Consider the following 22,975-nt stretch of genomic DNA (forward strand, 5'->3'; position numbering starts at 1 on the left):
GACTCACAACATATTATTATTATTTCGTATTATTATTATTTTTTTTTAATTCGTTGAACAATTCTTAATTTGAAAAATTTTTAGTGAACATAATTAATTCTAAATATATGTATTTGATGTCATTTATAAGAAAAATATTCTAAAATCAAAAAATAATGAAACTTTAAGAATATATATAGCATATACATGTACAATATATATATAGTACATTATTTTTTTTATTGCCCAACTTCAAAATTTATTTCGATTTTTAATTATAATAGATAACTGAAAAAAAATTTCAGATAAAATTTACTTCTTTCACTTTGATTTTTTAAATTGTAAAAAATCACTAATTGTTTAAATAATTAAGAAAACATTTTTCGTCTAAGAAATAGCACAATTCATTTATTATTAATATTTTCCATATATATATAAAATAAAATCTAATTCAAAATTTGTTATTCTATATTTTTTTAATTTAATTTTTACTGCGAAAAATCATTCCCTTTTCGATTTATGTTATGATTTTCAGTACATTCTGTATATAATGAAATAACACTTGCCAGCGATGAGAGGCAAAGAAAAAAAAAAAAGAAAAATGATGAACAGCCTCAAAGTATGTACTTATCGCGAAACGGGTAATGTGCAGACTATGGAAAGAACGTGGGGATAGTGTTTTCATTTCCGGTGAACATTATGCATAAGCAGCAAGAAGTAGCTGCTATATCGGAATACGATTATTGTACATGGAAATTGTATTGTTACATTGCTTCCCACTGGCTATCTATGCAATTCACAGCAAATACTCTCTATGTATTATCTTTCTCGAGAGGATTGTTTCTATTTCGTTAAAAATAAAATGTAAAAATATGTAGAGTTTGTCAATTTTAAAGAATATTCTATAATTCGAACGAATCTGAACGAAAATGATTTTGATATTTTTAATTTTTAAACGATAATTGTTTTGAATGTATAGTCAGTCACAAAAGTCTTCATATATTATCTTTCAAGAAATTCATTTAATTTGAAAATGGAAGATTGTTTGATTTTGATAAAAATTTCTAAAAATTTTCATCATATTTTGATATTTTGAATATATAAAATGTAATTTTATAATTTATGGTGCAAATGGAATTAGAAAAATTCTATTAGAAAAATAAATTAAGAATAACAACATTATTAGTTCTATTATTTTAGTTCTATTATAAGAAGTATCTATCGTTTGATGGAATAAAATTGTGTATTGTATTGTATGATGTATTTCAAGATGTAAGATACTTTTACTTCAGAAAATATATTCTTGAGTTGCTTTTTGTTTCTATATTTAAAGTGCTTTTAAAATCTTTTACGTTTTATCTTGTTTATATTTTGTTTTATGAATTCTAATAGTTTTTGTATATTTCTTATTTTTTAATATTTATAACTTTTATAAAAATAATATAAGTCAAAATTTGATTCCATGACTTTATTCTTATATTCTTATTAGAAAATTAAAATTAAAATTAAAATTTTTAAATTATTATTTATTAGTATATATTTTACTCATTTTTTATTTTTAATATTTATTTAATTTTATTATTATTATGACAAGTAAATGTTTAAGGAGACAGATTATTTATTTTTTAATGTAATTTTATTAATTGCAATTTGTTTGTTACATATTATGTTGAATTTTATATTTATCTAAAAAAAATATCTATTTAAGAAAAATATCAGAATTTGAAACATAATTCGTTAAACTATATAATTTTTTTTATAATAAAAAAAATTGATGAGAAAATATTATTCAAATTGTATTCTTCGAGTTTTAAATTGATCATCAAATATTATAATTGATATATTAAATATTATTCAATAGTACATTAATTAATATTATTCAATAGTACATTAATTATTAAATTCCAAATAGTTTTATGTAATCAGATATTTCATATACAATAACTTATGCGTATGTAAAACAAATATAAAATTTTAGGAGAATTAATAAAATTAAAGGAGATTCTTCAAAATATTTCTCTAAAATGATAAATCATTCTATCTTAATTCATTTGTATAACTTATACAAAATATAAAAAAGAAAATATGAAACAGAAATTAAAAAAAGGAAAAAAGAATTTAATTTCAAAATTTTTTATCATTTTTAGTATATGAATTTATGAATATATATATATATATTCATGTATATATAATATGAATTCAATATATAATATGAATTTTATCACGGTTATTTAATTGTCTTGAATTTTATGTTATATATTTTATTGAATATTATATATTTTAAGAATATTCAGATTAGAATATTCATTCATTTCAATTAATTATAGAATCAAAGAGATTATTAAGTGTAAGACAGCATTGAATATAAAAATTCTTTTTTATCTAAATATTATTGCTAATGTGTACACATAGATGTATTAACATTCACAATCTCGAGTCAATAACATTAACAATGATTAAAAAATAAATTTTTGTTTTTACTTCGAGCCATTATATTTTCTTAATTTAGCATTAGCAAATTTTTTTAATCTCATAATTATAATTAAAATTTAAAATAGATGATTTCAATCCAAACTCAATATAAAACTTTTAATTTCACTTCAATTGCAAATTTTTCAATTTTGTTATTCAAATATACGAATGTATAATGTTTAATTTTCAGAAATTCTTAAAAATTATTTGTTAAATATTTTTTACATTTAATATAAAAAGATATATAAATAGAAAAAAGTAAATAAATCATAATAGATCCCAACATAAATATAAATGAACTAAATATAAATAACTAAAATACATAAATATTTAGCAAATATAAAACGAAGATTATAAATTAATTAAATACGTATTTATTTTTTCTTATTAAACAAATTAACGATGAAGAATAATATTTAAAACGATCAGTATAAATTTAAAAGCATTATATATGCTATTTAAAATAATTATTTTTAATATATCTTTAAAAAATTATTATCTTAATTAATTATATTCAATTCGTCTGTTTCAAATAAATATTTTTAATATATATATATAATTTTATATATCTATAACTATAATTATTAAACAATATTTATATGGTATAATTTCATATATTTGATATTTTGATATTTTTTTATATTTGATATAATTTCTTATATTCAATAAAATAAAAAAATATAATTAAATACAATTTCAAACAGAAATTCTTTAAATAATTTAAACAATTAAATGATAAATATCAAAGATTATTTTACTTAAAAAAAAAAATTCGTAATATCATGCGTTATTATTTTACATTTTTACTACTCTCAATTATTTTCTTTCTACATCGGGCATACGATTCGTAGCATCGTTTTAACGGAGAAAGTGGAATCTATTCACCTATTCATGAATGAAAAATACGCTCGCGTGAATCGAAAGAGGTCATGATCGAGCCCATGGGGCAGTTGTCCATGTTTCCTTTGCTACCGTTTCCCTTTCCATCCATTTTCACGCGCATCTTCTCCCTCTCTTCCATCCCCTATTTCTCTCTCTCTCGTGCGAAATTTATCGCCACTGGCGAGAAGTTCCGTGGAATTCAATCGGCTGATATCGTTGTCACAGTTCGACGTATGCGAGAAAATAAAGACAAAAAAGAAGAAAGAGGAGGCAGAGGAGCGTGAGGAAGAGGAAACCAGCCAATTCAAGTTTACCCGCAAACGTTATCGTCGACCGCGAAATGCACCGGAAACGAAGAGTGTATCCTAGTCGGTTTCCGACCGTATTTCTTCGAATAGAGAGCAACGTATCACCCACGATTTATCTGACAAACGCGTCAGACTCCGATTTCTCTTCCGGCTACCGATTTTATCGAGTCCTTTGACCTCTTTGTATCTGTTTTAGATAGGTCTTCGGGACTTTGATCGAGTCCAGAGGAAATCGAGATGCTGGTAAAAATATAAGGAAGTGTGAATAAAAATAAAGTTCCTGGAATTTTCATTCATTCGAAAACATTGGACACTGTATGCTTTGTGATATGATTATCGATGATTCTTTCGTTTTATTTCTTCTTTTGATGATCGATTTGAAAATCGTGGTTCTGGTTTTATTTATTTTTGAGAACAGAAAATCACAGGAAATCGTTGAAAAAGATGTTTGAAACATTATCTTAAGGAAATTCATTATAATTCTGAAGAAAGAAAGTTTGTATGTATATGGAGCATAAATTATACATTGAGCAATTTATTTGTCAACGAAAGTTAATGAAATTTTAAAGTAATGAAATCACCAATCCCAAAAGTTTCAACACTTTTTTATTTTTTGAATATAATTTTGCCTGGCAATTTCCTTCCTAATGGAATGATGAGCATTTTGCAATTTAAAATTTTGCTCGATGTCTCATCATTACAAAGTTATATTTAAAAAACGCAAAATGCTTTAAAATTTTGAACACCAATTTTACCTCTTTAAATATATGATGTATTTGTTAAAAAAAAAATTTATTCATATATATGACTCTACATACTAACAAAGTTTAATTAAAAATAAAAAATTGTTGATTAACATTTCATCAAAAAATAAAGAAATATTCGCGGATATTTTCGCGAACCAATAAATATAATAGATGTGGTATAAACTGTGTTATTTTTGATTAAAAATTTATGAATAAGCAGTAATGAGTGTACTATATTATCGGGCTTTTGCACAATGAAATGAATATATTAAAATGCAAATTATTTAATTGATTATAAAATCATCAATCTAATCTACATAATATACTAATAAATAATATCACTTATATAATATAATCTATATATACAATAAATACAAGTAATATATAAAATATATAGATACAGATGTCAGGAGTTGTATCAATATCACAAAAACGCTTTTGCATCAAAAGTTTCTTTTATGGGAAATTAAGCATGAACTTTTTGAACTCGTATAGTATCTCATAAAAGATTTCAATATAATTTTTCGAATTTAAATAAATAATAATTTATACATATAGAATTATATATATATAGTTATACAAGTATAATTACATATTGAAAATATATATTTGAAATATATGAATTAAAATTAATAATTGAAATAATAATTTTTTAAAGATATAATAATTATTTCAAATAAAATTTCATACTTTTAAATCTACAACATTGATCATTTCAAATATTATTTTTTATTATATAATAAAGAATGTAAGCAAAGTCTATAGAAAATATAAATACAATTTAATTAACTTATAATTTTCCTTTTACGTTTGCTAAATTCCTTTGTATTTCGATTATTTGGAAAAAATTTCGGACAGAAAATTAAATAATGTCATTTTATTTAGGAATAACTTTTAAAAAATAATTATTCTATTGTTGCTAATTTCAAATGCTCATTTCATTCTATATGATATACTTATTAACAAAAATTAAGAATAAATTATTTACGAATTTATTTACATTTCTCATTTTTTGAAATAAATAGAATTGGAACTAAAAATAATATAGGGAAATTTAGTGTATAACAGTTTATATATTAATAAGCAATAAATTTTTTCTGAATATATATTTGCATAAGATAATGAATAAAGATAAAGTAAAAAATTTTAAAAAATTTAAAGAAATTTGTGAATGATTAGTTTCTTAATTTTTATTAGTAAGTAATATAAATAATAAATATAAATAATAAATAATATAAATATAATTATGGAACGTATCATAGTTACATGATAGAGAGAATTTTATTCATGTACGGAAATAAAGAACATGCAATAATATTTTATTAGAATAAGAAATATTTATTTCAAATATTTATTTCAAATTCGTATTGAAAAAAATATAATTGAAATATATTTTTCTATATATACAAAATATTAAATAATTTCAAATAGCACTTCAATTAAAATGAAAAAAAAAAATTTCGAAATGCAATAAATGTTTGCAATGAACAATTAACCAATACTATACTAATTCTTTTTCATACTAATTCTTTTTAGATTTTGAAAGATTAAAAAAGTATTATATATTAAATCTACATAATAGATTCAAATATTATAAAATATTATATCTAATAAAGTTATATATTAAAATAAATTATATTATATATATATTTTATTATACTTATTTTATACTATAATAACATGATATTATAATTTTCTATAAGAATCGATAGATTGTAATATTTTTATTATTACAAAGAAAAAAGAAGTTAATACGAAAATAAATAATTATTTCAAATTGATCAATATAATACAATTCGAAAAATAAATTTTTGTAACTATTTTTAACTATGTTTTACTCGAAATATTAATTTTTAAATTTTTTCAAATCATTCAAAATTTTTCCCCAATCCATCATATGGTAATTAATATGTTAATGATTTTATTTGATTATCGTTGCAAAACTTTTTTAGTACATTGACTGATTGACCCATATTTGGACGCTTATTTGACTACTTACTTAAGAAGGATCTTCTTAAGTATTTTGGAAAGATATTCTACAGGGTATAGTTAAACTATTATTAAACTATTATTATAAAAGTAATATAAAAATGATTTATCAAAAAAATTATTTAGAGTGTAAATATACTTTAAAGCATTTTATATATATACAAAGCTGAGCTTGGTCAGAACAATTTGGACAAAAAGTTGTTGTCTACTATATATTTGCTATAAGACTCACTAAAATATAACTCTTTCATTTTTTTTTTTTTTTTTCGTTAATTGGAACGAATTAAAGCAAAAATTTTAATAATTATACCACTCGTTATTCGGCAAAGATTCGAACTGTTCGTGTAGAGTGATAAGGTGACTTTAGCGAGAACTTCTTATAACGATGAAAACAAATGATGTGAATTGATGCGATCAAACGAGTTGATAATTAAAACTAAATCAAATATTTTAGTTAAACTAATAGCACTTTCATTCTTTTTTGTTTCATTCCTATAACTGTTTTCGTTTTCGAGATATGAAACGAAAATTTCTTACTTTCTTTATTATTCTCAGATTCTCCTATTAATATTCTCAGGATTTCTCCAAATTCATCCTTATTCCTTTTTTTATATTGAATCTATTTAAGTTAAAAAAAAAGAAAAAAAAAAAACAACCGTAGCACGTTCAATGCCCCGAAGAAACTATCGCCGACGTCTATTCGGCGACTAGGATCCCGGAAAAATAGCTTTTCAACGGTGGCAGCCCGACGGCTTCTCGCAAATTATCCTCGAACCACGTCGCAATCTTTCGCCGTAAGAAAAGGAGGCGCCTGCTTTTCTGCTCGTAGCGCGATCCAGTCTAGACGAACTTTTGTAATATCGAGACAGTCGCGTCTAGGCCGCGGTGGAGGAGAGTCGAGGATCGCTCCTTTCCTCCGGAAACGAGCACTCTTTCGTCTTTCCATCCGGTCGATGAAAAGTAAAACGGCCGTTCGACACAGCGTTCTCCGGCGAATCGACCTTGAGAAATTTTCCACGCTCGATGAGATCGTCTGGTGGAACGAATTTTGAAATTTTGTACGGTGAAAGGGATGAAAGAATTGTCGAACGAAGGGGGAGGGAAGAATATACGATGTAAGGAAAATAAGAGAATAAAGGTTGGAGGGTTTTATTACAGAGTCAAGAAATTATTTTATCGGAAGGAATTCATTTTTTTGTCGCGAGAATTTATTAAGAAAGGAGGCGCATATCGAGAGATTTTTGTAGAAGCTTATTGAATATTTTTTAATTGAATGATTGTTCGAGTGAAATATAGTTCCTAGTTTAGGATCATTCATAATTTTCGACACTTTTAAATATTTTTAAATTCGGAAGTTGAATTCGAAGTTCTTAAAAGTAGAAATTTAGAATGATTTATTTTAGTATCTATTTTGATAGTATCTTATTTGATAGTATCTATTTTGCTAAGAATTAAAATTTTAAGAGGTTTGGAATTCTTCTATATTTAAACTCATAGTTGATTAATAAATTATTCAAAAAATTAAGATCATTCACAATTTTTAATATTTTTCGTATTTTTAGTAAAATTTAAAAATCTAAATGAAATTTAATTGCAAATTTTATTAAACATTAATATGTTTTACAAATACATATTAATAATTTATATATTATGATATATAATATCTTATTATTTTACTATATTTTTTACTATTTTCATAACTAAAAAATTTTTTTTTTATGAATGCAAATTGAGATTGTCTGAAGTTTATTTAAAATACTTGTATAATAAATAAATCATCATATTTAAAGAAAAAAAATTTTGGTTAAAATATTAGTAAATATTTAAAAAAAATTAAAATTATCCAAAAATAAAATATAATAAAGTAGAAGATATAGGAGAAAAAAAAATATAAGCAATATAATATAATTTATGCAAAATAAGAAAATATAAATTACATGTGTATTTAGAATGAATCAGGAAATGTAGGAAATATAGTGAAAAACGATTCTGAAAAAATTAATTGAAAATATAAATAAATATTTTTCATTTAAGATTTCATTTTTGAATGATTTAAATTTGAAAATTTTTCAAATATAAATTAAATTGATTAATTTTCCAATAAATATGAATGAATTATTGATAAATGATTATTCTTTATATAAAAATTAGCAAAAAATTTTATCACTTAAATTCTTGTTTTTGAAAAAATTAAAATTAAATATATACGATTAAGAAATCGTACAATCAATATACATTCAATTTTCTCGAAAACTAATTTCTAAATGAAAAATATTTATTCCGAATTTTTGATTTGTTTGTTCATGTTATGTTCATGTATCTGTATTTCCCACATGAAGTCTCTTCTGATTATATTATATATGTGTACTAATAATTAATAAAACTTAGTTATTAAATGCCATATTAAAAATATGAAAAATATTGAAAATTGTGATTAATTTTTAATTGGATTGTAAAAGATAAAAAAATTTAAAGATTAATTTTAAAAATTGAAATAAAGAAATTGATATAAATAAAGAAATTGATGTGATGAAAAAATGTTCGTTGAAATTTATTTCAAATATATAATTCAAATATATAAGTTACAAATTATATAATTTAATTTTGCACAAGATGATATGAAATGGAGATAAAATGTGATGGATATAGAGTCATTTTATACTACTATCATTTCATTTCATTTAATGTAAAATTAAATTGTTTATAACTCGAAAAATTAGGTTCAATGAATTTTCTTGCATAAGCAACTTCTATGCTTGTTTTAATATCTAGAAAATTACATCTTCTACTTACTTCGTCCAAAACTTCATCCTGTATAACTTGTTATACTGTAAATGTTGTTATGAGATTGAGCAAACTTACAATTTGTTTATTTCTTTTATATTTAGTTACATTTTTGTTAAAATTAGAGAAAAAAAATATGAAATAGGACACCAAAATTTTTATCTATAGTATATAGTAGTTATAATCATTAACAATGATTAAAATTTAATCATTTAATTATATTATAATATATTATATATATTAAAATTTAATTTATTAATAAAATTTAATCATTTTCAAAATTTTTTTATAATAGTATTTTTTCAATATTAAAAGATATTTGAAATATTATTATGTCTTTGATTGGGATATAACGATAAGAATTAAAATAGAATTAAAAATGTAAGTTATTTTTTATTATTATAATAAGTTTCAATCACGTGTTCAAATGCAAAAAAAAAAAAAACAAAAAAAGAAAATGAAAACTTAAATCTGGAATTTGAAATGATATATTTAATGCATATATTTATTATGAATATATTGTGATTATATATAAAATAAATTTTACAAAATTAAATTTACATATATAATTATTGTAAAATAAAATAAATTATTTTATAATGTTTTTATATTTTTACGTCATTAAAATGTTTATTTATATTTTATAAAGTTTCAAAATTTCTTTAAATTACACTACTTCATTTTATATTTGGATTTCTACATTTTCGATTTTATTTTAATTTAAAAAAAAAATAAAAGATTCGCAAATTTCTTAAGATTTATGTTCTTAAAAATTATATTTATGTAACATTTTCACATAAAAATTTTATTTTACAATTTCCTAAAATTATTCGTTTAAATTCTTTATTTATTTCGAAACTTTTTAAATGATGATAATTTTAAAATAATAATTTTCTAATATTCCTATTCTTTTCTTTTATTGGTTAAATTTATTTGGACTTTTACTTGACAACATATAAATTAATGAAAAACGAATTTTTTGTTCATTATTCACTTTTCTTAAATGGATGAAAAATATGATTAATAAACTGTATCGAAATTCTGTCCATAATCAAACTTCATTCAACTCGAGTTGCAAGAAAAATCCAAACAAGACGGAACAAGCTGAACCTTCCAATCCAAACACCACTTTATACATCCTTTTCAGTTTCAACACATTTCTCGTCCCTTTGATCCCCTCGTCACCTCTCTACATCCGCTTTTCGTAGCCGCTTTCAACATCTTTAACACCCCGAAATGCTCTCGGGCAAATACACAACGCGTTTTCAGCTCGTTGCAAAATCCAGCAAAAAAGTTAACTTAACTTCGCTGGAGGACAATTTGGTCCTTCAGCCATAACTGGATCCCTTTCAACCTGTTCCAACAGCTTTTTATCAGCGAGTGCAATATTAGGGTAGGTAGGATAATGGTAGTAAATTACTCTTACATTGTTTTTGTGTTTTTGTGAACTGATAATCATCATTTTTTTGATTTTTTCTCGATAATGGTTACATACATTGTTATACAAGATATTTTAGATTTTGCTTTGTATTCCTGCATAAAATGTATTTTCGTGGCAAAGTTTGTCAATAGATTTTACAAGAGAGTAAAAAGTAAGATCAATGTAATAAAAAATACATAAATTCATTGATTCTTTGAAATATAAAATTTTAATGTAAAAGTAAATTCAAATTGATCGATTTAATAAGTTTAAATTGCAATTGAAAATTTTATTTTAATATATATATTTATATATATATATATAAGTATTATTTGAATATGTAAAATAATATAAAATAATTAAAAAATAAAAATTAATCATGAGGGATAATTATATAATTTTCGATTATTTTTAAAAATATTGAATTAAAAAATATTTTATTGAGGTACATTATATATAAGATATTACTATTATATTCATATCATGGAATATTTTTTTAGAGATCAAATAAAGCACAAAAATTGATATAAAAATATTGGTTAAAATTTATTTACTAACACATTAGCAATTTAGATTTTCATTAGATGAAGGAAGATAGAGAGATTGTATTTATCAAATTTCAATTAAAAATTTTTACTTTTGTCTATATAAAAACAAAAATTAGACAAAACAAAATATACCTGATTTAAATATTCTATATTAAATATAAAATTAAGATTAATATTTTTATTTCTATATAATGTGTATTATGTGCACATAATGAATATTGTATAATATATAATAGTTTTTATTTTGCAATAAATTACATTTCATATTTTTTTATCGATCGATAAAAAGAGGAATAAAATAAAAATAATGAATTAAATCAATGGAAATCGAATATATCTATCAATATGTATAAAATGAATATCAAAAATAATTGATTTTTATTTTTAATCTAAATTATATTAGTAAATAGTAACTTATATTAAAATAACAAATAACAAATATGGTAAGATTTAATTAAATTCTCATACATTATTTAATTTTATTCAATTTCAGATATTATTTTAAACATAAAAGAAGAGTATAAAAAGTAAACTTTTTTTCTATACATGCATCAATTTGATTACTTCACGCAATATGGAACGTGTTTAACCGTATTGTTTGCATGAAACATGTGAAAAATGTGGGAAAATGTAAGAAAGCAAGAAGAAGATACTTGGCAAGGGTACGACCCCCAGGGCTGGCTTCATTTTACTCTCCCTGTTGGCTGCTTTTTAATTTCTCGCCGACCCTGGTGCACACGTGCACTCGTGTGGAACTCCAGACGCAGCCAGAATTTTTTCACAAATGAAAGAATCTTTAGATTTGTGTTTCTTTTTTCATTTTTTTAGAATAAATGAAAAATGAATTTCGAAAAATTAAATAAAAATTTATAATTCCTTTTGTTTAGAGTGAAAAGATTAGATTCTAACTTAACTTAATCCTTAGTATGTAATGTAGATTTTTTATGATCTTATTTTACTCTTTGTATGAGTAAGAATGAGTAAAAAATTAATTTACATTAAAAAACATTAAAACAATAAAAATATTTCTTTTATTTGAAATGAAAAAGTTAGATTTTAAAATAATCTAATCAAAGTGTAAAGTGATTCTTTATGATTTTATTATTTATTAATAAAATAATAATTTGTTGTTTTTTTATAAATATTATTTGTTCTTAAACAAATTGAGATTTTATGAAAAAAGAAAATGGAAAGAGAAAATTATCTTGTTGGGAGAAAAATATTATAATAGAAATATGAATATTGTAATAAATATATTATATTTCATTCTTTTCATATTGCTTTTTTGAGAGTAAATGTAAATGAATTTTTCTTCATTTATGCACTTCAAAATTATAATTATACGTTTATTTGTTATTATCTAAGGTATGAAATGTTTTTTACATTTAAATGAAAATGAGTGGAATATTTCACAAGAGATTAAAGTAATAAAAATGTTTTTATTATAAAAGTTATTTGATATAAAAAGATGAATATAAATATCAAATAAATATTATATACACTTATATCCGTTCATTTTTTAAAAATGAAATTGTATAATCTTTAATGTATTAATCAATGCAGTATATATTCCTTGTATTTCTTATAAAAAAATTATTTATGTTGAAAAATCAATTTAATAATCAAAATATTATATATTCTTCACAATGGATTATGAATTGTGAAAAATAATGTTTATCTCATGCTTTCTTTATCTTTACATGCTATCTTTATCTTTACAAACTTCGATATTTTTTAAACTAATAATTTTTTGATACTTAATAACGAGTTGCATGAATTAAAAAAGTATATAATTCCATTTAAAAAATAAAAGTTATTTTTATATGATGCGTCCATTTTCCAAAAGATTATTAATATATATATATATGTATACATAATATTATTAATATATACATATGTATACATATATATATTATATTTACACCAACTTTTATAAAAATATTTTTTTTATAACTTCAATTCTTTCTAAGATCTCATTTCAACCTAACATTATAATTATTAATTACAGAATTCAATTATGTTTTAATGCAGCGGTATAACTTTATGATATAATATATATTAATGATTTAATATTCAAGAATCATGCTCAATTCGATTGATTTCAATATTAATTAATTTCTGAATCTACAAATTCTCTTTAATCACCTAATCTACACACTCTTAATACGCTATCTACACTCTAACTCGAACTCCGAATATCCTTAGCAATCGATCGTTGCTCCCCGCCAACATAACAGATCCAGCAATAGATAAGTCAGTCACTCGAACGAGGTCAGCGAATTCCATTAGTGACGGAAGCGTGTTGCTGACGAGAATGATCAATGTGATCATCCGGGTTGCCAGCTGACGTAATAATTTAAACCAACATAATCCATCCGGCAAATGTATTTACACATCGTAATTTTGTTCACACCAGTCTGTCTGATAATTAATTTTCGTATTCATTTTCATTTTTTTTCATTTTTTTATGAAAATATATAAATATCAAACAAATAGCATATTTGTATTGATAATTATATTCGATTGATTATTGTTTTTAGGTTAAGTTAAGATTAGATATCTTTGATAAATTTTAATTACCAAATTGAAGATAATTATTTTTTAAAATAAATTTTAATTTAATTATTATTATATTTTAAAGTTTAAAAAATTTATTTCTTTAATGTCGAAAACAATTTTCTAAATTTATAATGTTCAGTTTAATTAATGTGACTTTTCTTATAAAAAAATTTAAAAAATACACAACAAATGGAGTTTCAGAAAAAATATTTTTGCTTTCCATATGAAAAATATATTTAAATTATTGGAAAACAATTAATTTTGAAATAAATTTAATATTTTCGTTTTTTTAAACAATTTAGTAGCTAATTAAAATTAATTCTAAATTTGGTTCATTGGATCATATGAAAAAAGATCAAGTTTTCTTGGTGCAATTTGATGAAACATAACCTCATTTTGTAATAAGCAAACAACATAGTATCTAGGATGTAATATTTATTAAGAGAAAGTCTTTTTCGTGCGTATTAATTAATTCTTCGCTTTATATAATATCATATAAAATCTATAAATTCCAGCTTAATTTCAACATTTTCCTTTTCATTTCCATTGTCTTTTTTTTTTTTAAACATTTCAACAAAATTTCCATTAGTAGAAAAAACATTAAATTATACTTCAAATATACTAAAAAATAATAAAAGCAGACAGAAATATTATTATTTTAAACTCGCGTACATAACTGTGAAAGTGAATATCGGAATACACAGCAACAGGTACTCTGCAACACTTTACGACCGTAAATTTTCTTCATTCTCGCAATTTTTTTTCTCCATTCGTTAACGATCGACATTGTAGGAAAAATTTTTCCCCGCAATTCTAGCAGGGAAAACTAGTTCTTTCATGTATCCGTAATCAGTCTTCCGTTGTTCTACACACTATCGTACCGGTTCTCTAATTGGAAAACAAGGGAACCGTGGTTTCTATCCGTGTTCAAGCACGGTCATCGCCTTTCTACGAGAGATCTATTTCTCCCTGGCTGCCACAAACAAAGGTAGGCGTTGCGCTCTTGCTCCTCCCTATATTTGATGAACAACCCTAGATGCAATCCGCGATACAATGTAGACAAAAGGAGGGATTAATTCATTAAAGGCGAAACTTACGTTAGAAGATCAATGTTACATTTTGCAATTATGCATTTATATGGATATTCGGATTCTCAACTATTTCGACGATAAACACAGATTTTGGAGATCCAAAATGATATATTCATAGGTTTGTTACCACCAGTGAGATACAGAATAGATTTAACATTCAATATGTGTCTCGTGCCTCGAAGGGCTCAAGAGACCTGTTACTATTTTAGTATTATATTCTCTGGGCTATCGTAATTCAACGTAGGATATAAAATTAAATATTATAGTGGTGAATTTGAATTGAAATTATAGTTATTATTCTATTATCATTTTATGGATTAACTTTAATCAATTATAAGCCTTTGTGAATTCTCTATATAATTATTCGCATAAAGATTATATTATCAGTATATCTTTTGATCTTTTAAATTTTTAATTAAAAATTTTAATTTGTAAAAATATATCAATTATTTAGTAACAATCATATACATGAGACAATTGAAAAGAAATTATATACAATTCTGAAATAAAAAGAAACGTAGAGAGGTTTGTATCAAAATGAATATTCTTTCTTTATAAATGTGCAAAATATTATTTTATTTATTTTAATCATTTGTAGTTAATAATATTTTTAATAATGGAGATTGATAAATATGCCATATTATGCCATATCAGTCTTAATTGTACATTATTTATTCTTCATCAAAAATGCATCAAAGAAATTAAAGAAATTAAATCAATTCTAATTTAAATTTATACTCGTCTACATTTTATATTTTCAAATTTTTTTATATATTTTAGAAAAAACTTTAAAGGTCTTCATTTGATTATGAACAATGAAATGATGAAATTTGAATTCAGAATTCGAGAAATGAGAACATTTCAGTAATGGAATAAAAAAAATCTGTGATTTATAAATATGAATTATGTTAAAAAATAAACATACAATTTTGAAATTAATAAATTATACTTTCGATTTTGTTCAAAAAAGGTATAAATGAATATATATTACTTTTCAGTCGACCCTCATAGAATATAGTATGATGATTAATATGTTTGAAATAATTCTTCTAAATCTTGGAAGCTAAAAATAAAAATTGAATTCTTTTAAATAATTTTTCTTTCATTATATTATTATTATTATTTCTGAAGATGAAGCTTAATTAATAGAATGATAATTAATGGAACTTCTGTTGTCTTAATAAAATTAAATATGCCAAACATAAATACTTATATGAATATAATGAAAAAAAAATGCAATGAATAAAAGTTGAAAAATGATGAGATTTCTTACTACATAATCAATAAATTTCATAATCATAAATTTCTTTTTTAATAGATTTTTAATTCAACATTTTTTTTCAATCATCTTCCGTGTATAAACACGAATATTAATACTAATTTTAATTCAATTTAATTTTTATCATCGATTATCCATTCCATTGATAAACTCTTTTATTTAATTTATTCTTTTCGAAACGCAAGATTCTATTTATTTACCATTACGTCAATGAATTTCATCAATGATGAATAAGCGAAGCGTTTAACGCAGCGATGAGATCCGCGAGAAATTTATTAGCATTTTCACCGATGCTAATAAATCTTCCGCCACGATGCAACGCGAACTCACGGCTCGCGACAGAAATCCACTGTGGTGTCGTTCACGTGGGCCCGCTAGACGATGGATACCCGTTGTCGTGCACCATGTTGTCGATACATGTTTCTACAAAGGCAACTTCATCACGTCGTAATTGCATTCCCCGTTCAAAGAGATTTGTTCGATGGTAAACGAGTTAAATCATCTGAAATATCGATCGAAATCTTTGGTAGTGTTTTTGGAGATTTTTTTTTTGGTATGTTTTTATTATATTATAATGTTTGAATTATTTATATATATATATTAGATTTTTAAATTTAATTTTTTTTTTTTAAATTCGACAAACAGATTTTATTATATTTTTTTTTTTTTTGCTTGTTTAACAATTTGTTGCATGTTGAGACAATATTACATATAAAGTGTTTTATATAATTTGATAAAGTTTATTAGTCTTTAAACGGTAAAATAAAATTTCATAGGATAAAATTAAATGATATTGAATGATATTCGTGCGTATCAAAATTATATTAAGTTTTGTTCGGTTATTTCAGATTTATGTTTATTATATTGTATTAATATGTATTATAGATAATAGAAATGTTTTAAGATTTCAAATTATCTTTTTTTTTTTTTTTAAATAAGACTATACAATTTTTTTTTCATGTCATTTAAAAAATTTTTTTTTTTTATTTTGTATTAATATGTATTATAGATAATAGAAATGTTTTAAGATTTCAAATTATCTTTTTTTTTTTTTTTAAATAAGACTATACAATTTTTTTTACATGTCATTCAAAACATTATTTTATTATATATTATACTTTATAAAGGAGTATTAAGATATTTGAATATTAATTAATTTAAAACATATTTTAGATTTAATTATGTAATATTGTATATAAGATACTATTTTGTCATTTTTTTCATTAATGAATTTCCAATATAAATACAAATTAATATATTTTTATAAAAAATAAAAAGTACATCACTTGGCGTATAAAAAGTTTAAAATTTCTTTTAAAAAAATAGAGGCGAATTTGCAATCTTTGGAATTGTATTTGATTCCAAAATTCTATTTTCTATTATTTAAAGCTTGTTATATGAAATATTCTATATGCAAGATATTAATATATTTATTGAACATTGTTTAATGATATATGATTAAATTAAGATTAATTTATTATCAATAATTTAAGTTTGCATTAAATTTCATTTTCAATGAATAACATAAGTTTCAACTGACATTTTGTACAACAACTTTTATATTTGTTTTTAATCTAATTTTCCAAAAATATCCTGTAGATAATATTACAATAGACTGTATAAGAAATAAATATTAATAAATATCCTACGATTGATGCAGAAATATTTGTACTTATTTTTATTATACTATAAACAATATACTAAAAAAAAAATGACAATAATATTGAAAATTATTCAACAATCAACATTGACAAATTTTATCATCCGAGACAACATGAGCAGAAATCGAAAGACCAATAAGAAGAAGTGAAACGAGAGTCCTCCAGGTAATTATATTCCCGTCGGTTCCCTGTTTCGTTCTTCCCGCAACGTTTCAACGAAATTGTAACGTGATTCTCCCCTCTTGCATCCGAGGGCATCCGATTTTAAATCAATTTCGCCACGTAATTGCACAGAAGCCGCGGATGGTTTGATTACGGAAGGAAAAGGCGATGGAAATTATCCCGGCGAGTGTTTGGCTTTGAACGCGTGCACACGTTCGCACACGCGTGTTTGTAGCGGATAGTACGCGCAAGCGAGAACAATTTCAATTCCGACCCCTTCGTCGAGCATTCTACTTGCCAGCTTCATTTGCGTGATATTCGCAATTCCTATATCCGAAAGGAACACTAACCAACCGCTGCTTATCCTTTTATCTTATCCTTTCATTAAATTGGAAAACTCACCATGCATAGCTGTAGATTTTTCAATTTAGAAGAAATATTTTTGTGTATCATAATTCGATCGATTTCGGCAATGAATAATACGACTCGATTATTCGTGTTTCGTTTAGCTTCTACGGAGAGGTTCTCAAAAATTCGAAAATTTTGATTTTAATAAGAAAATAATATTTTAATTCAATATTTAATTTTTAAAGTTTATATATAGGGCATAATGGATCATACATAGAATAATTTTCTTATCCTTGTGAAAGGGAAAGATTAATTTCCAAAGTTTCAATCTTTTTGTGTTTTGAATACAATTTTTTTTGTGATTTTTTTTTTATATTTTTTATTTTTTATATTTTTTTAAATTTTGTGCATTGATTTAATTTCGAAAATTTTCTATATTCGATTTTTACTTTTCATTTTATTTTTCTTATAAATTTGTAGTTATGATAATTGTCTAATAATAGAACCTTAGAATAGAACTCTTGTAAATATCAGAGAATGTAAATTAACGGTGATCTAATTTTCTAATAATAAAATTGTAACAACCTTGGAATGTAAATCAATAACAAATAATGTCAAGTAACGGTAAAGCAATAGAATTTAAAATTCTATAGAAAAATAGAAAATAATAGTATAATAGTTTTGTGAAAAAAATATAAAGGGAAGTGCTTTTTTTTTATTACTAATAAACAGGAATTCATAAGGAGAATTTTCAATTAGGAATTTTCATTTTCAAATGAACTTAATTCTGGATATATTATTTAGTTTCGAAGATGTTTGTAGTTAATATTACAATACAATTATCCAATTTCATTGATTTTATAATTAAAAAATTGTAATTTTAAAAAGTATCATTTTCTTAGAAATTGAATTATATGTATAATCACTAAAAAGATAAAAGATTTTTTTTTATGATATAATATATTGAATGAACTTATATTAATAGAATAATCATGATATGATACAATCTATAATATTTTTCTTAAAAATATTCTTAAAGAATTGTAATAATGATCAAACTAACTTATACATTATGTACATAGAATAGATTAATTTATACATGTAAAAACTGTGGATGATATGGATTACTTAATAATTTGTAAAATGATTATTTTATTTCACAATTATTAATTTAATTAATTTATTTTTGTATGTTATTTTTATAAATAAAAATTCCCTTACCTATATTTTATTTTAAAAAGAAATCGTACAAAAATGTAATTCCATATTTATAATATTTGATATTTTATTTTAATTTTCTAAATTATTATTTAGATAATTATTAATTATTTTAATGATTTTTATTGTTAAAATTTGAATTCCTATTTTAAACTTTTCACTTCATTATAGATCGATTCTTTGCTGTTTTTGATTGATGTTTTTGATTAAGAAATAATGCATTGACTAAGCTCTTTTTATTTAGTTCATGATCATTTTTTAAGATCAGACAGGTGAGCTCGAATAATTACAGATCAAATTAAAATCAAATTAATAAAATAAATATCAATAAAATAAATTTGTTAAAAATTATTAGAAATGTTTTAAATATAAAAATTGACAATTTTTAAATTTGAGATGAAATTATAAAAAAATTTTACATCTAATTTATGTTGAAAAAATAAAAATAGTTATGTTACATAAGTTCGACTTAATTAAATTAATTTCTATTTATGAGTACAATATATAAAATTGTAATAAATTAATAATTGTAAAAAAATATTTTCAGAAATTATTTTAAATAATTTATTTCTTCTAAATTCAGCAATTAGAAATTAAAATTAACTTTTATGGGAATAAAAACATAATATATATACATATATATCATACGTACGATTGATCAGAAAGAATCAAACTGCATGAAAAAAGAGAAAAAGAAAAAAAAAAGAAAAACGAAAAGAAATGCCAGACTTCGATTTCGATGAAATTTGATTCGATGCAATAAATTAAATTTGATACACCCTTCTTGTCGTTTTCTTCTTATCTATGTGGTAAAAATATGTTAATAGAATCGAAATTGCGGTCACATCTTGGATTCCTTCACCTCGTAACACGATCCCCGATGCGCTCTCATGTTTTGCGTGCATCTATGCATGCTGGATGCATCTCTGCCAAAGAAGGCGTGAAAGTGACACCTGCGCGCGTCCATTTTGCACCGGTATGCATTTCATACTGCCCACGTGAATGTCAGTGAACACGATAAAACAAGAATCGATAATAAATTAGCACTATCGATAAGGTCGTATAATACTCGCAACGAATCGTGAATCGAAAAACCAATCGAATCTTGTTACATTTAAACGCGAAATTATGAGCCTTTGGTTGACTGGCAAAAAAAAATTCCCCATTTTTTTTTAATCGAACAACTTATTTTACGATCGAATTTTGTTATCTCTAATAAGAATGAATTAATCCTGATATAGTCTGTGTGATTATCAATGTATTACTTTTAAAGAATAAAATTTTTTCATATGTTCATTGTATATATGGAAAAATTTAGAAACCAATCATTGTTACATTTTCTGAAAATGATTTATTTAAAATTATCTAGTTCAAAAATCTTTTTATTGTTTAAATTTTCGATTAACAATTAAGTCAATATTAAACTATTGAAGTAGTTACATAATTAATTTATTGAAAGTTTGAATAATAAAGAAATATTTGATCTAAATCATTTTTAAAGAATGAAATACTAACATATTATAATTGGCTTCTGATGCCTTATATGCAACAAATAATTACAAAATTTATAATTTAATAGTTATGAATAAAGTTATTTCGATAAGTTACTTTAGTAATTTATTGTTCAAAATATATTAATAATCGCAAATAATATCGAGATTATATGAAAAGGTCAATTATAATATAACTACGAATATATTTTTTAAATATTTTAATAAATAATTATTTAACTTTTTTTGAAATTTTTTAACTAGTTACTTTTTCAACTAGTTACTTTTTCAACGAGTTAACGCCAACTATAAGATATAGAATTTCTATTTTTATCTTATTAAGCATAAATTTATTTTCTTTTTAATACTATTATTATTGTTATTTTTATATCATAATATTATAGAATGATTTCATAAATAAGAAAAATATATTGTTTTATACAAATATTCATCAATGTAGAAACAAAATAGAAATTTTTAAATTTTGTTAAAAAACTGTTAAAAAATCGAATCATGATACTGCATATCATAAACTATTATATCTATCTTGAACTTATATTATTATTTTTAGAATATTTGATTTTATAAAATCTTATAAAAACGAATCAAAAAAAATTAGACAACTCGAAACTTACAATTTATAGACAATAGATTTTCAAAATCATATAAAAAAATTTTATATGAAGCTTCCTTTACGATTCGTTTTTTCATAAAAAATAAATCACTATCCAAATATGCATCACGAATAATGAAACATATATTGCAATATAATAAAAGATATTCATATATTAAATATAAATTGTGATTGTATCTTCGTTACATATATACACATGTATATTGCATATGAATTTAATTAAATAGTAGTAACTGTTATTATATTCACAAAGAAAAAAAATTTTTCAAAATGATTCTTAAAAAATATATTTAAAAATCTGTAAAGGCCCATTTATCTACAAATTACCCTATTTCCTAACTGTTAAATAACCGTGTGTCTTCGCACGCGACATCTTCTTCCACATTATCGTCGATTCTCGATCGAATTCTCAATTTTGTTCATTCGCGACAGGGAACAGACGTACCGCATCGGATAAACGGTTTTCTTAATTAGTCCCGGCACGGTCAGGTGCAAAGCAGGAAGTCATGGACATATACACAAGTTTGTACGATCGTCGAGGGAGATTCATAGTTGCGAATACACGCGTGCACGAAGTCACGTAAAACAGACGTGGGACACAGGAGGAAGAGATCGAGTTGGCAGATATACGGCGTGTCCCTCGTGGATTCCTCGATGCACATGGGACATCGTTCCGCGCATGCGCATGCGCACGTGGTTTCGTGTTGTATTCGCGCCCATTTACGAATGCAATAGGGAGATGAAGGAATCGTATCCCTTGCGGCGGAAATATGATTCGTTCCTCCGCCAAGCTTGACCGTTATTTTGACTTTCAATTTGCGTTTACATAAAGATGGAAAAGAATTAATCGTTGAAATCGTTATGCAGCTTGTACGATAATTTAATTTGTTACGGGACTTGAATAAGTTGGGATGTTTCGAAACCGATGCAATCGGAAAAATCATATTTTTAATTCATGAGTACTGTTATTATTATATTTTTAGAAGGAGAAATATTTATTATTTCATAAAGATATTCAGTAGAAGTATTTCCTATTTTTCTGTATATTTTATGTTTTTTATATTTATTTGTTTTTGTCTGTTACTTTGATTTTCTATGTACATATTATATAAATATTTTATAAATATATCTGTATATTTATTAAATTAATTAGTTATAGAAAATTATTTAAATTAATTGAGAGATAAATTTATTTGAATTTTGGAGTAATTGATTGGAATAATTGAGAAAAATCAAATTTTTCAATCATAAAACAATTAGAAATTAATATTCAATTGTCAAATATGAATATTTATTATGTAAGAATATATAATTATATATATAGTATTAATATTATATATATAATATAGTATATTACAAAAATTAATTAATTATTTATAGATATCATCCCAAGATATTTATCTCA

General features: G+C 23.0%; 1 long non-coding RNA gene across 3 annotated transcripts in view; it reads right to left on the reverse strand.

Moving 5' to 3' along the window:
- The window catches only part of LOC102678179, a 285,716-nt gene that overhangs the window by 71,216 nt on the left and 191,525 nt on the right, over positions 1-22,975 (reverse strand). Inside the window, exon 4 of one of the 3 annotated variants that reach the window (XR_004151230.1) lies at positions 16,125-16,559. The exons of the other annotated variants lie outside the window; for them this stretch is intronic. This is a non-coding gene — a long non-coding RNA (uncharacterized LOC102678179). Of the gene's footprint in view, positions 1-16,124; positions 16,560-22,975 lie in introns of those variants that run through there. 3 annotated transcript variants of the gene reach the window in all.

The sequence above is a fragment of the Apis dorsata genome, unplaced genomic scaffold (assembly GCF_000469605.1).
Source record: "Apis dorsata unplaced genomic scaffold, Apis dorsata 1.3 scaffold_534, whole genome shotgun sequence".
NCBI lineage: Eukaryota > Metazoa > Arthropoda > Insecta > Hymenoptera > Apidae > Apis > Apis dorsata.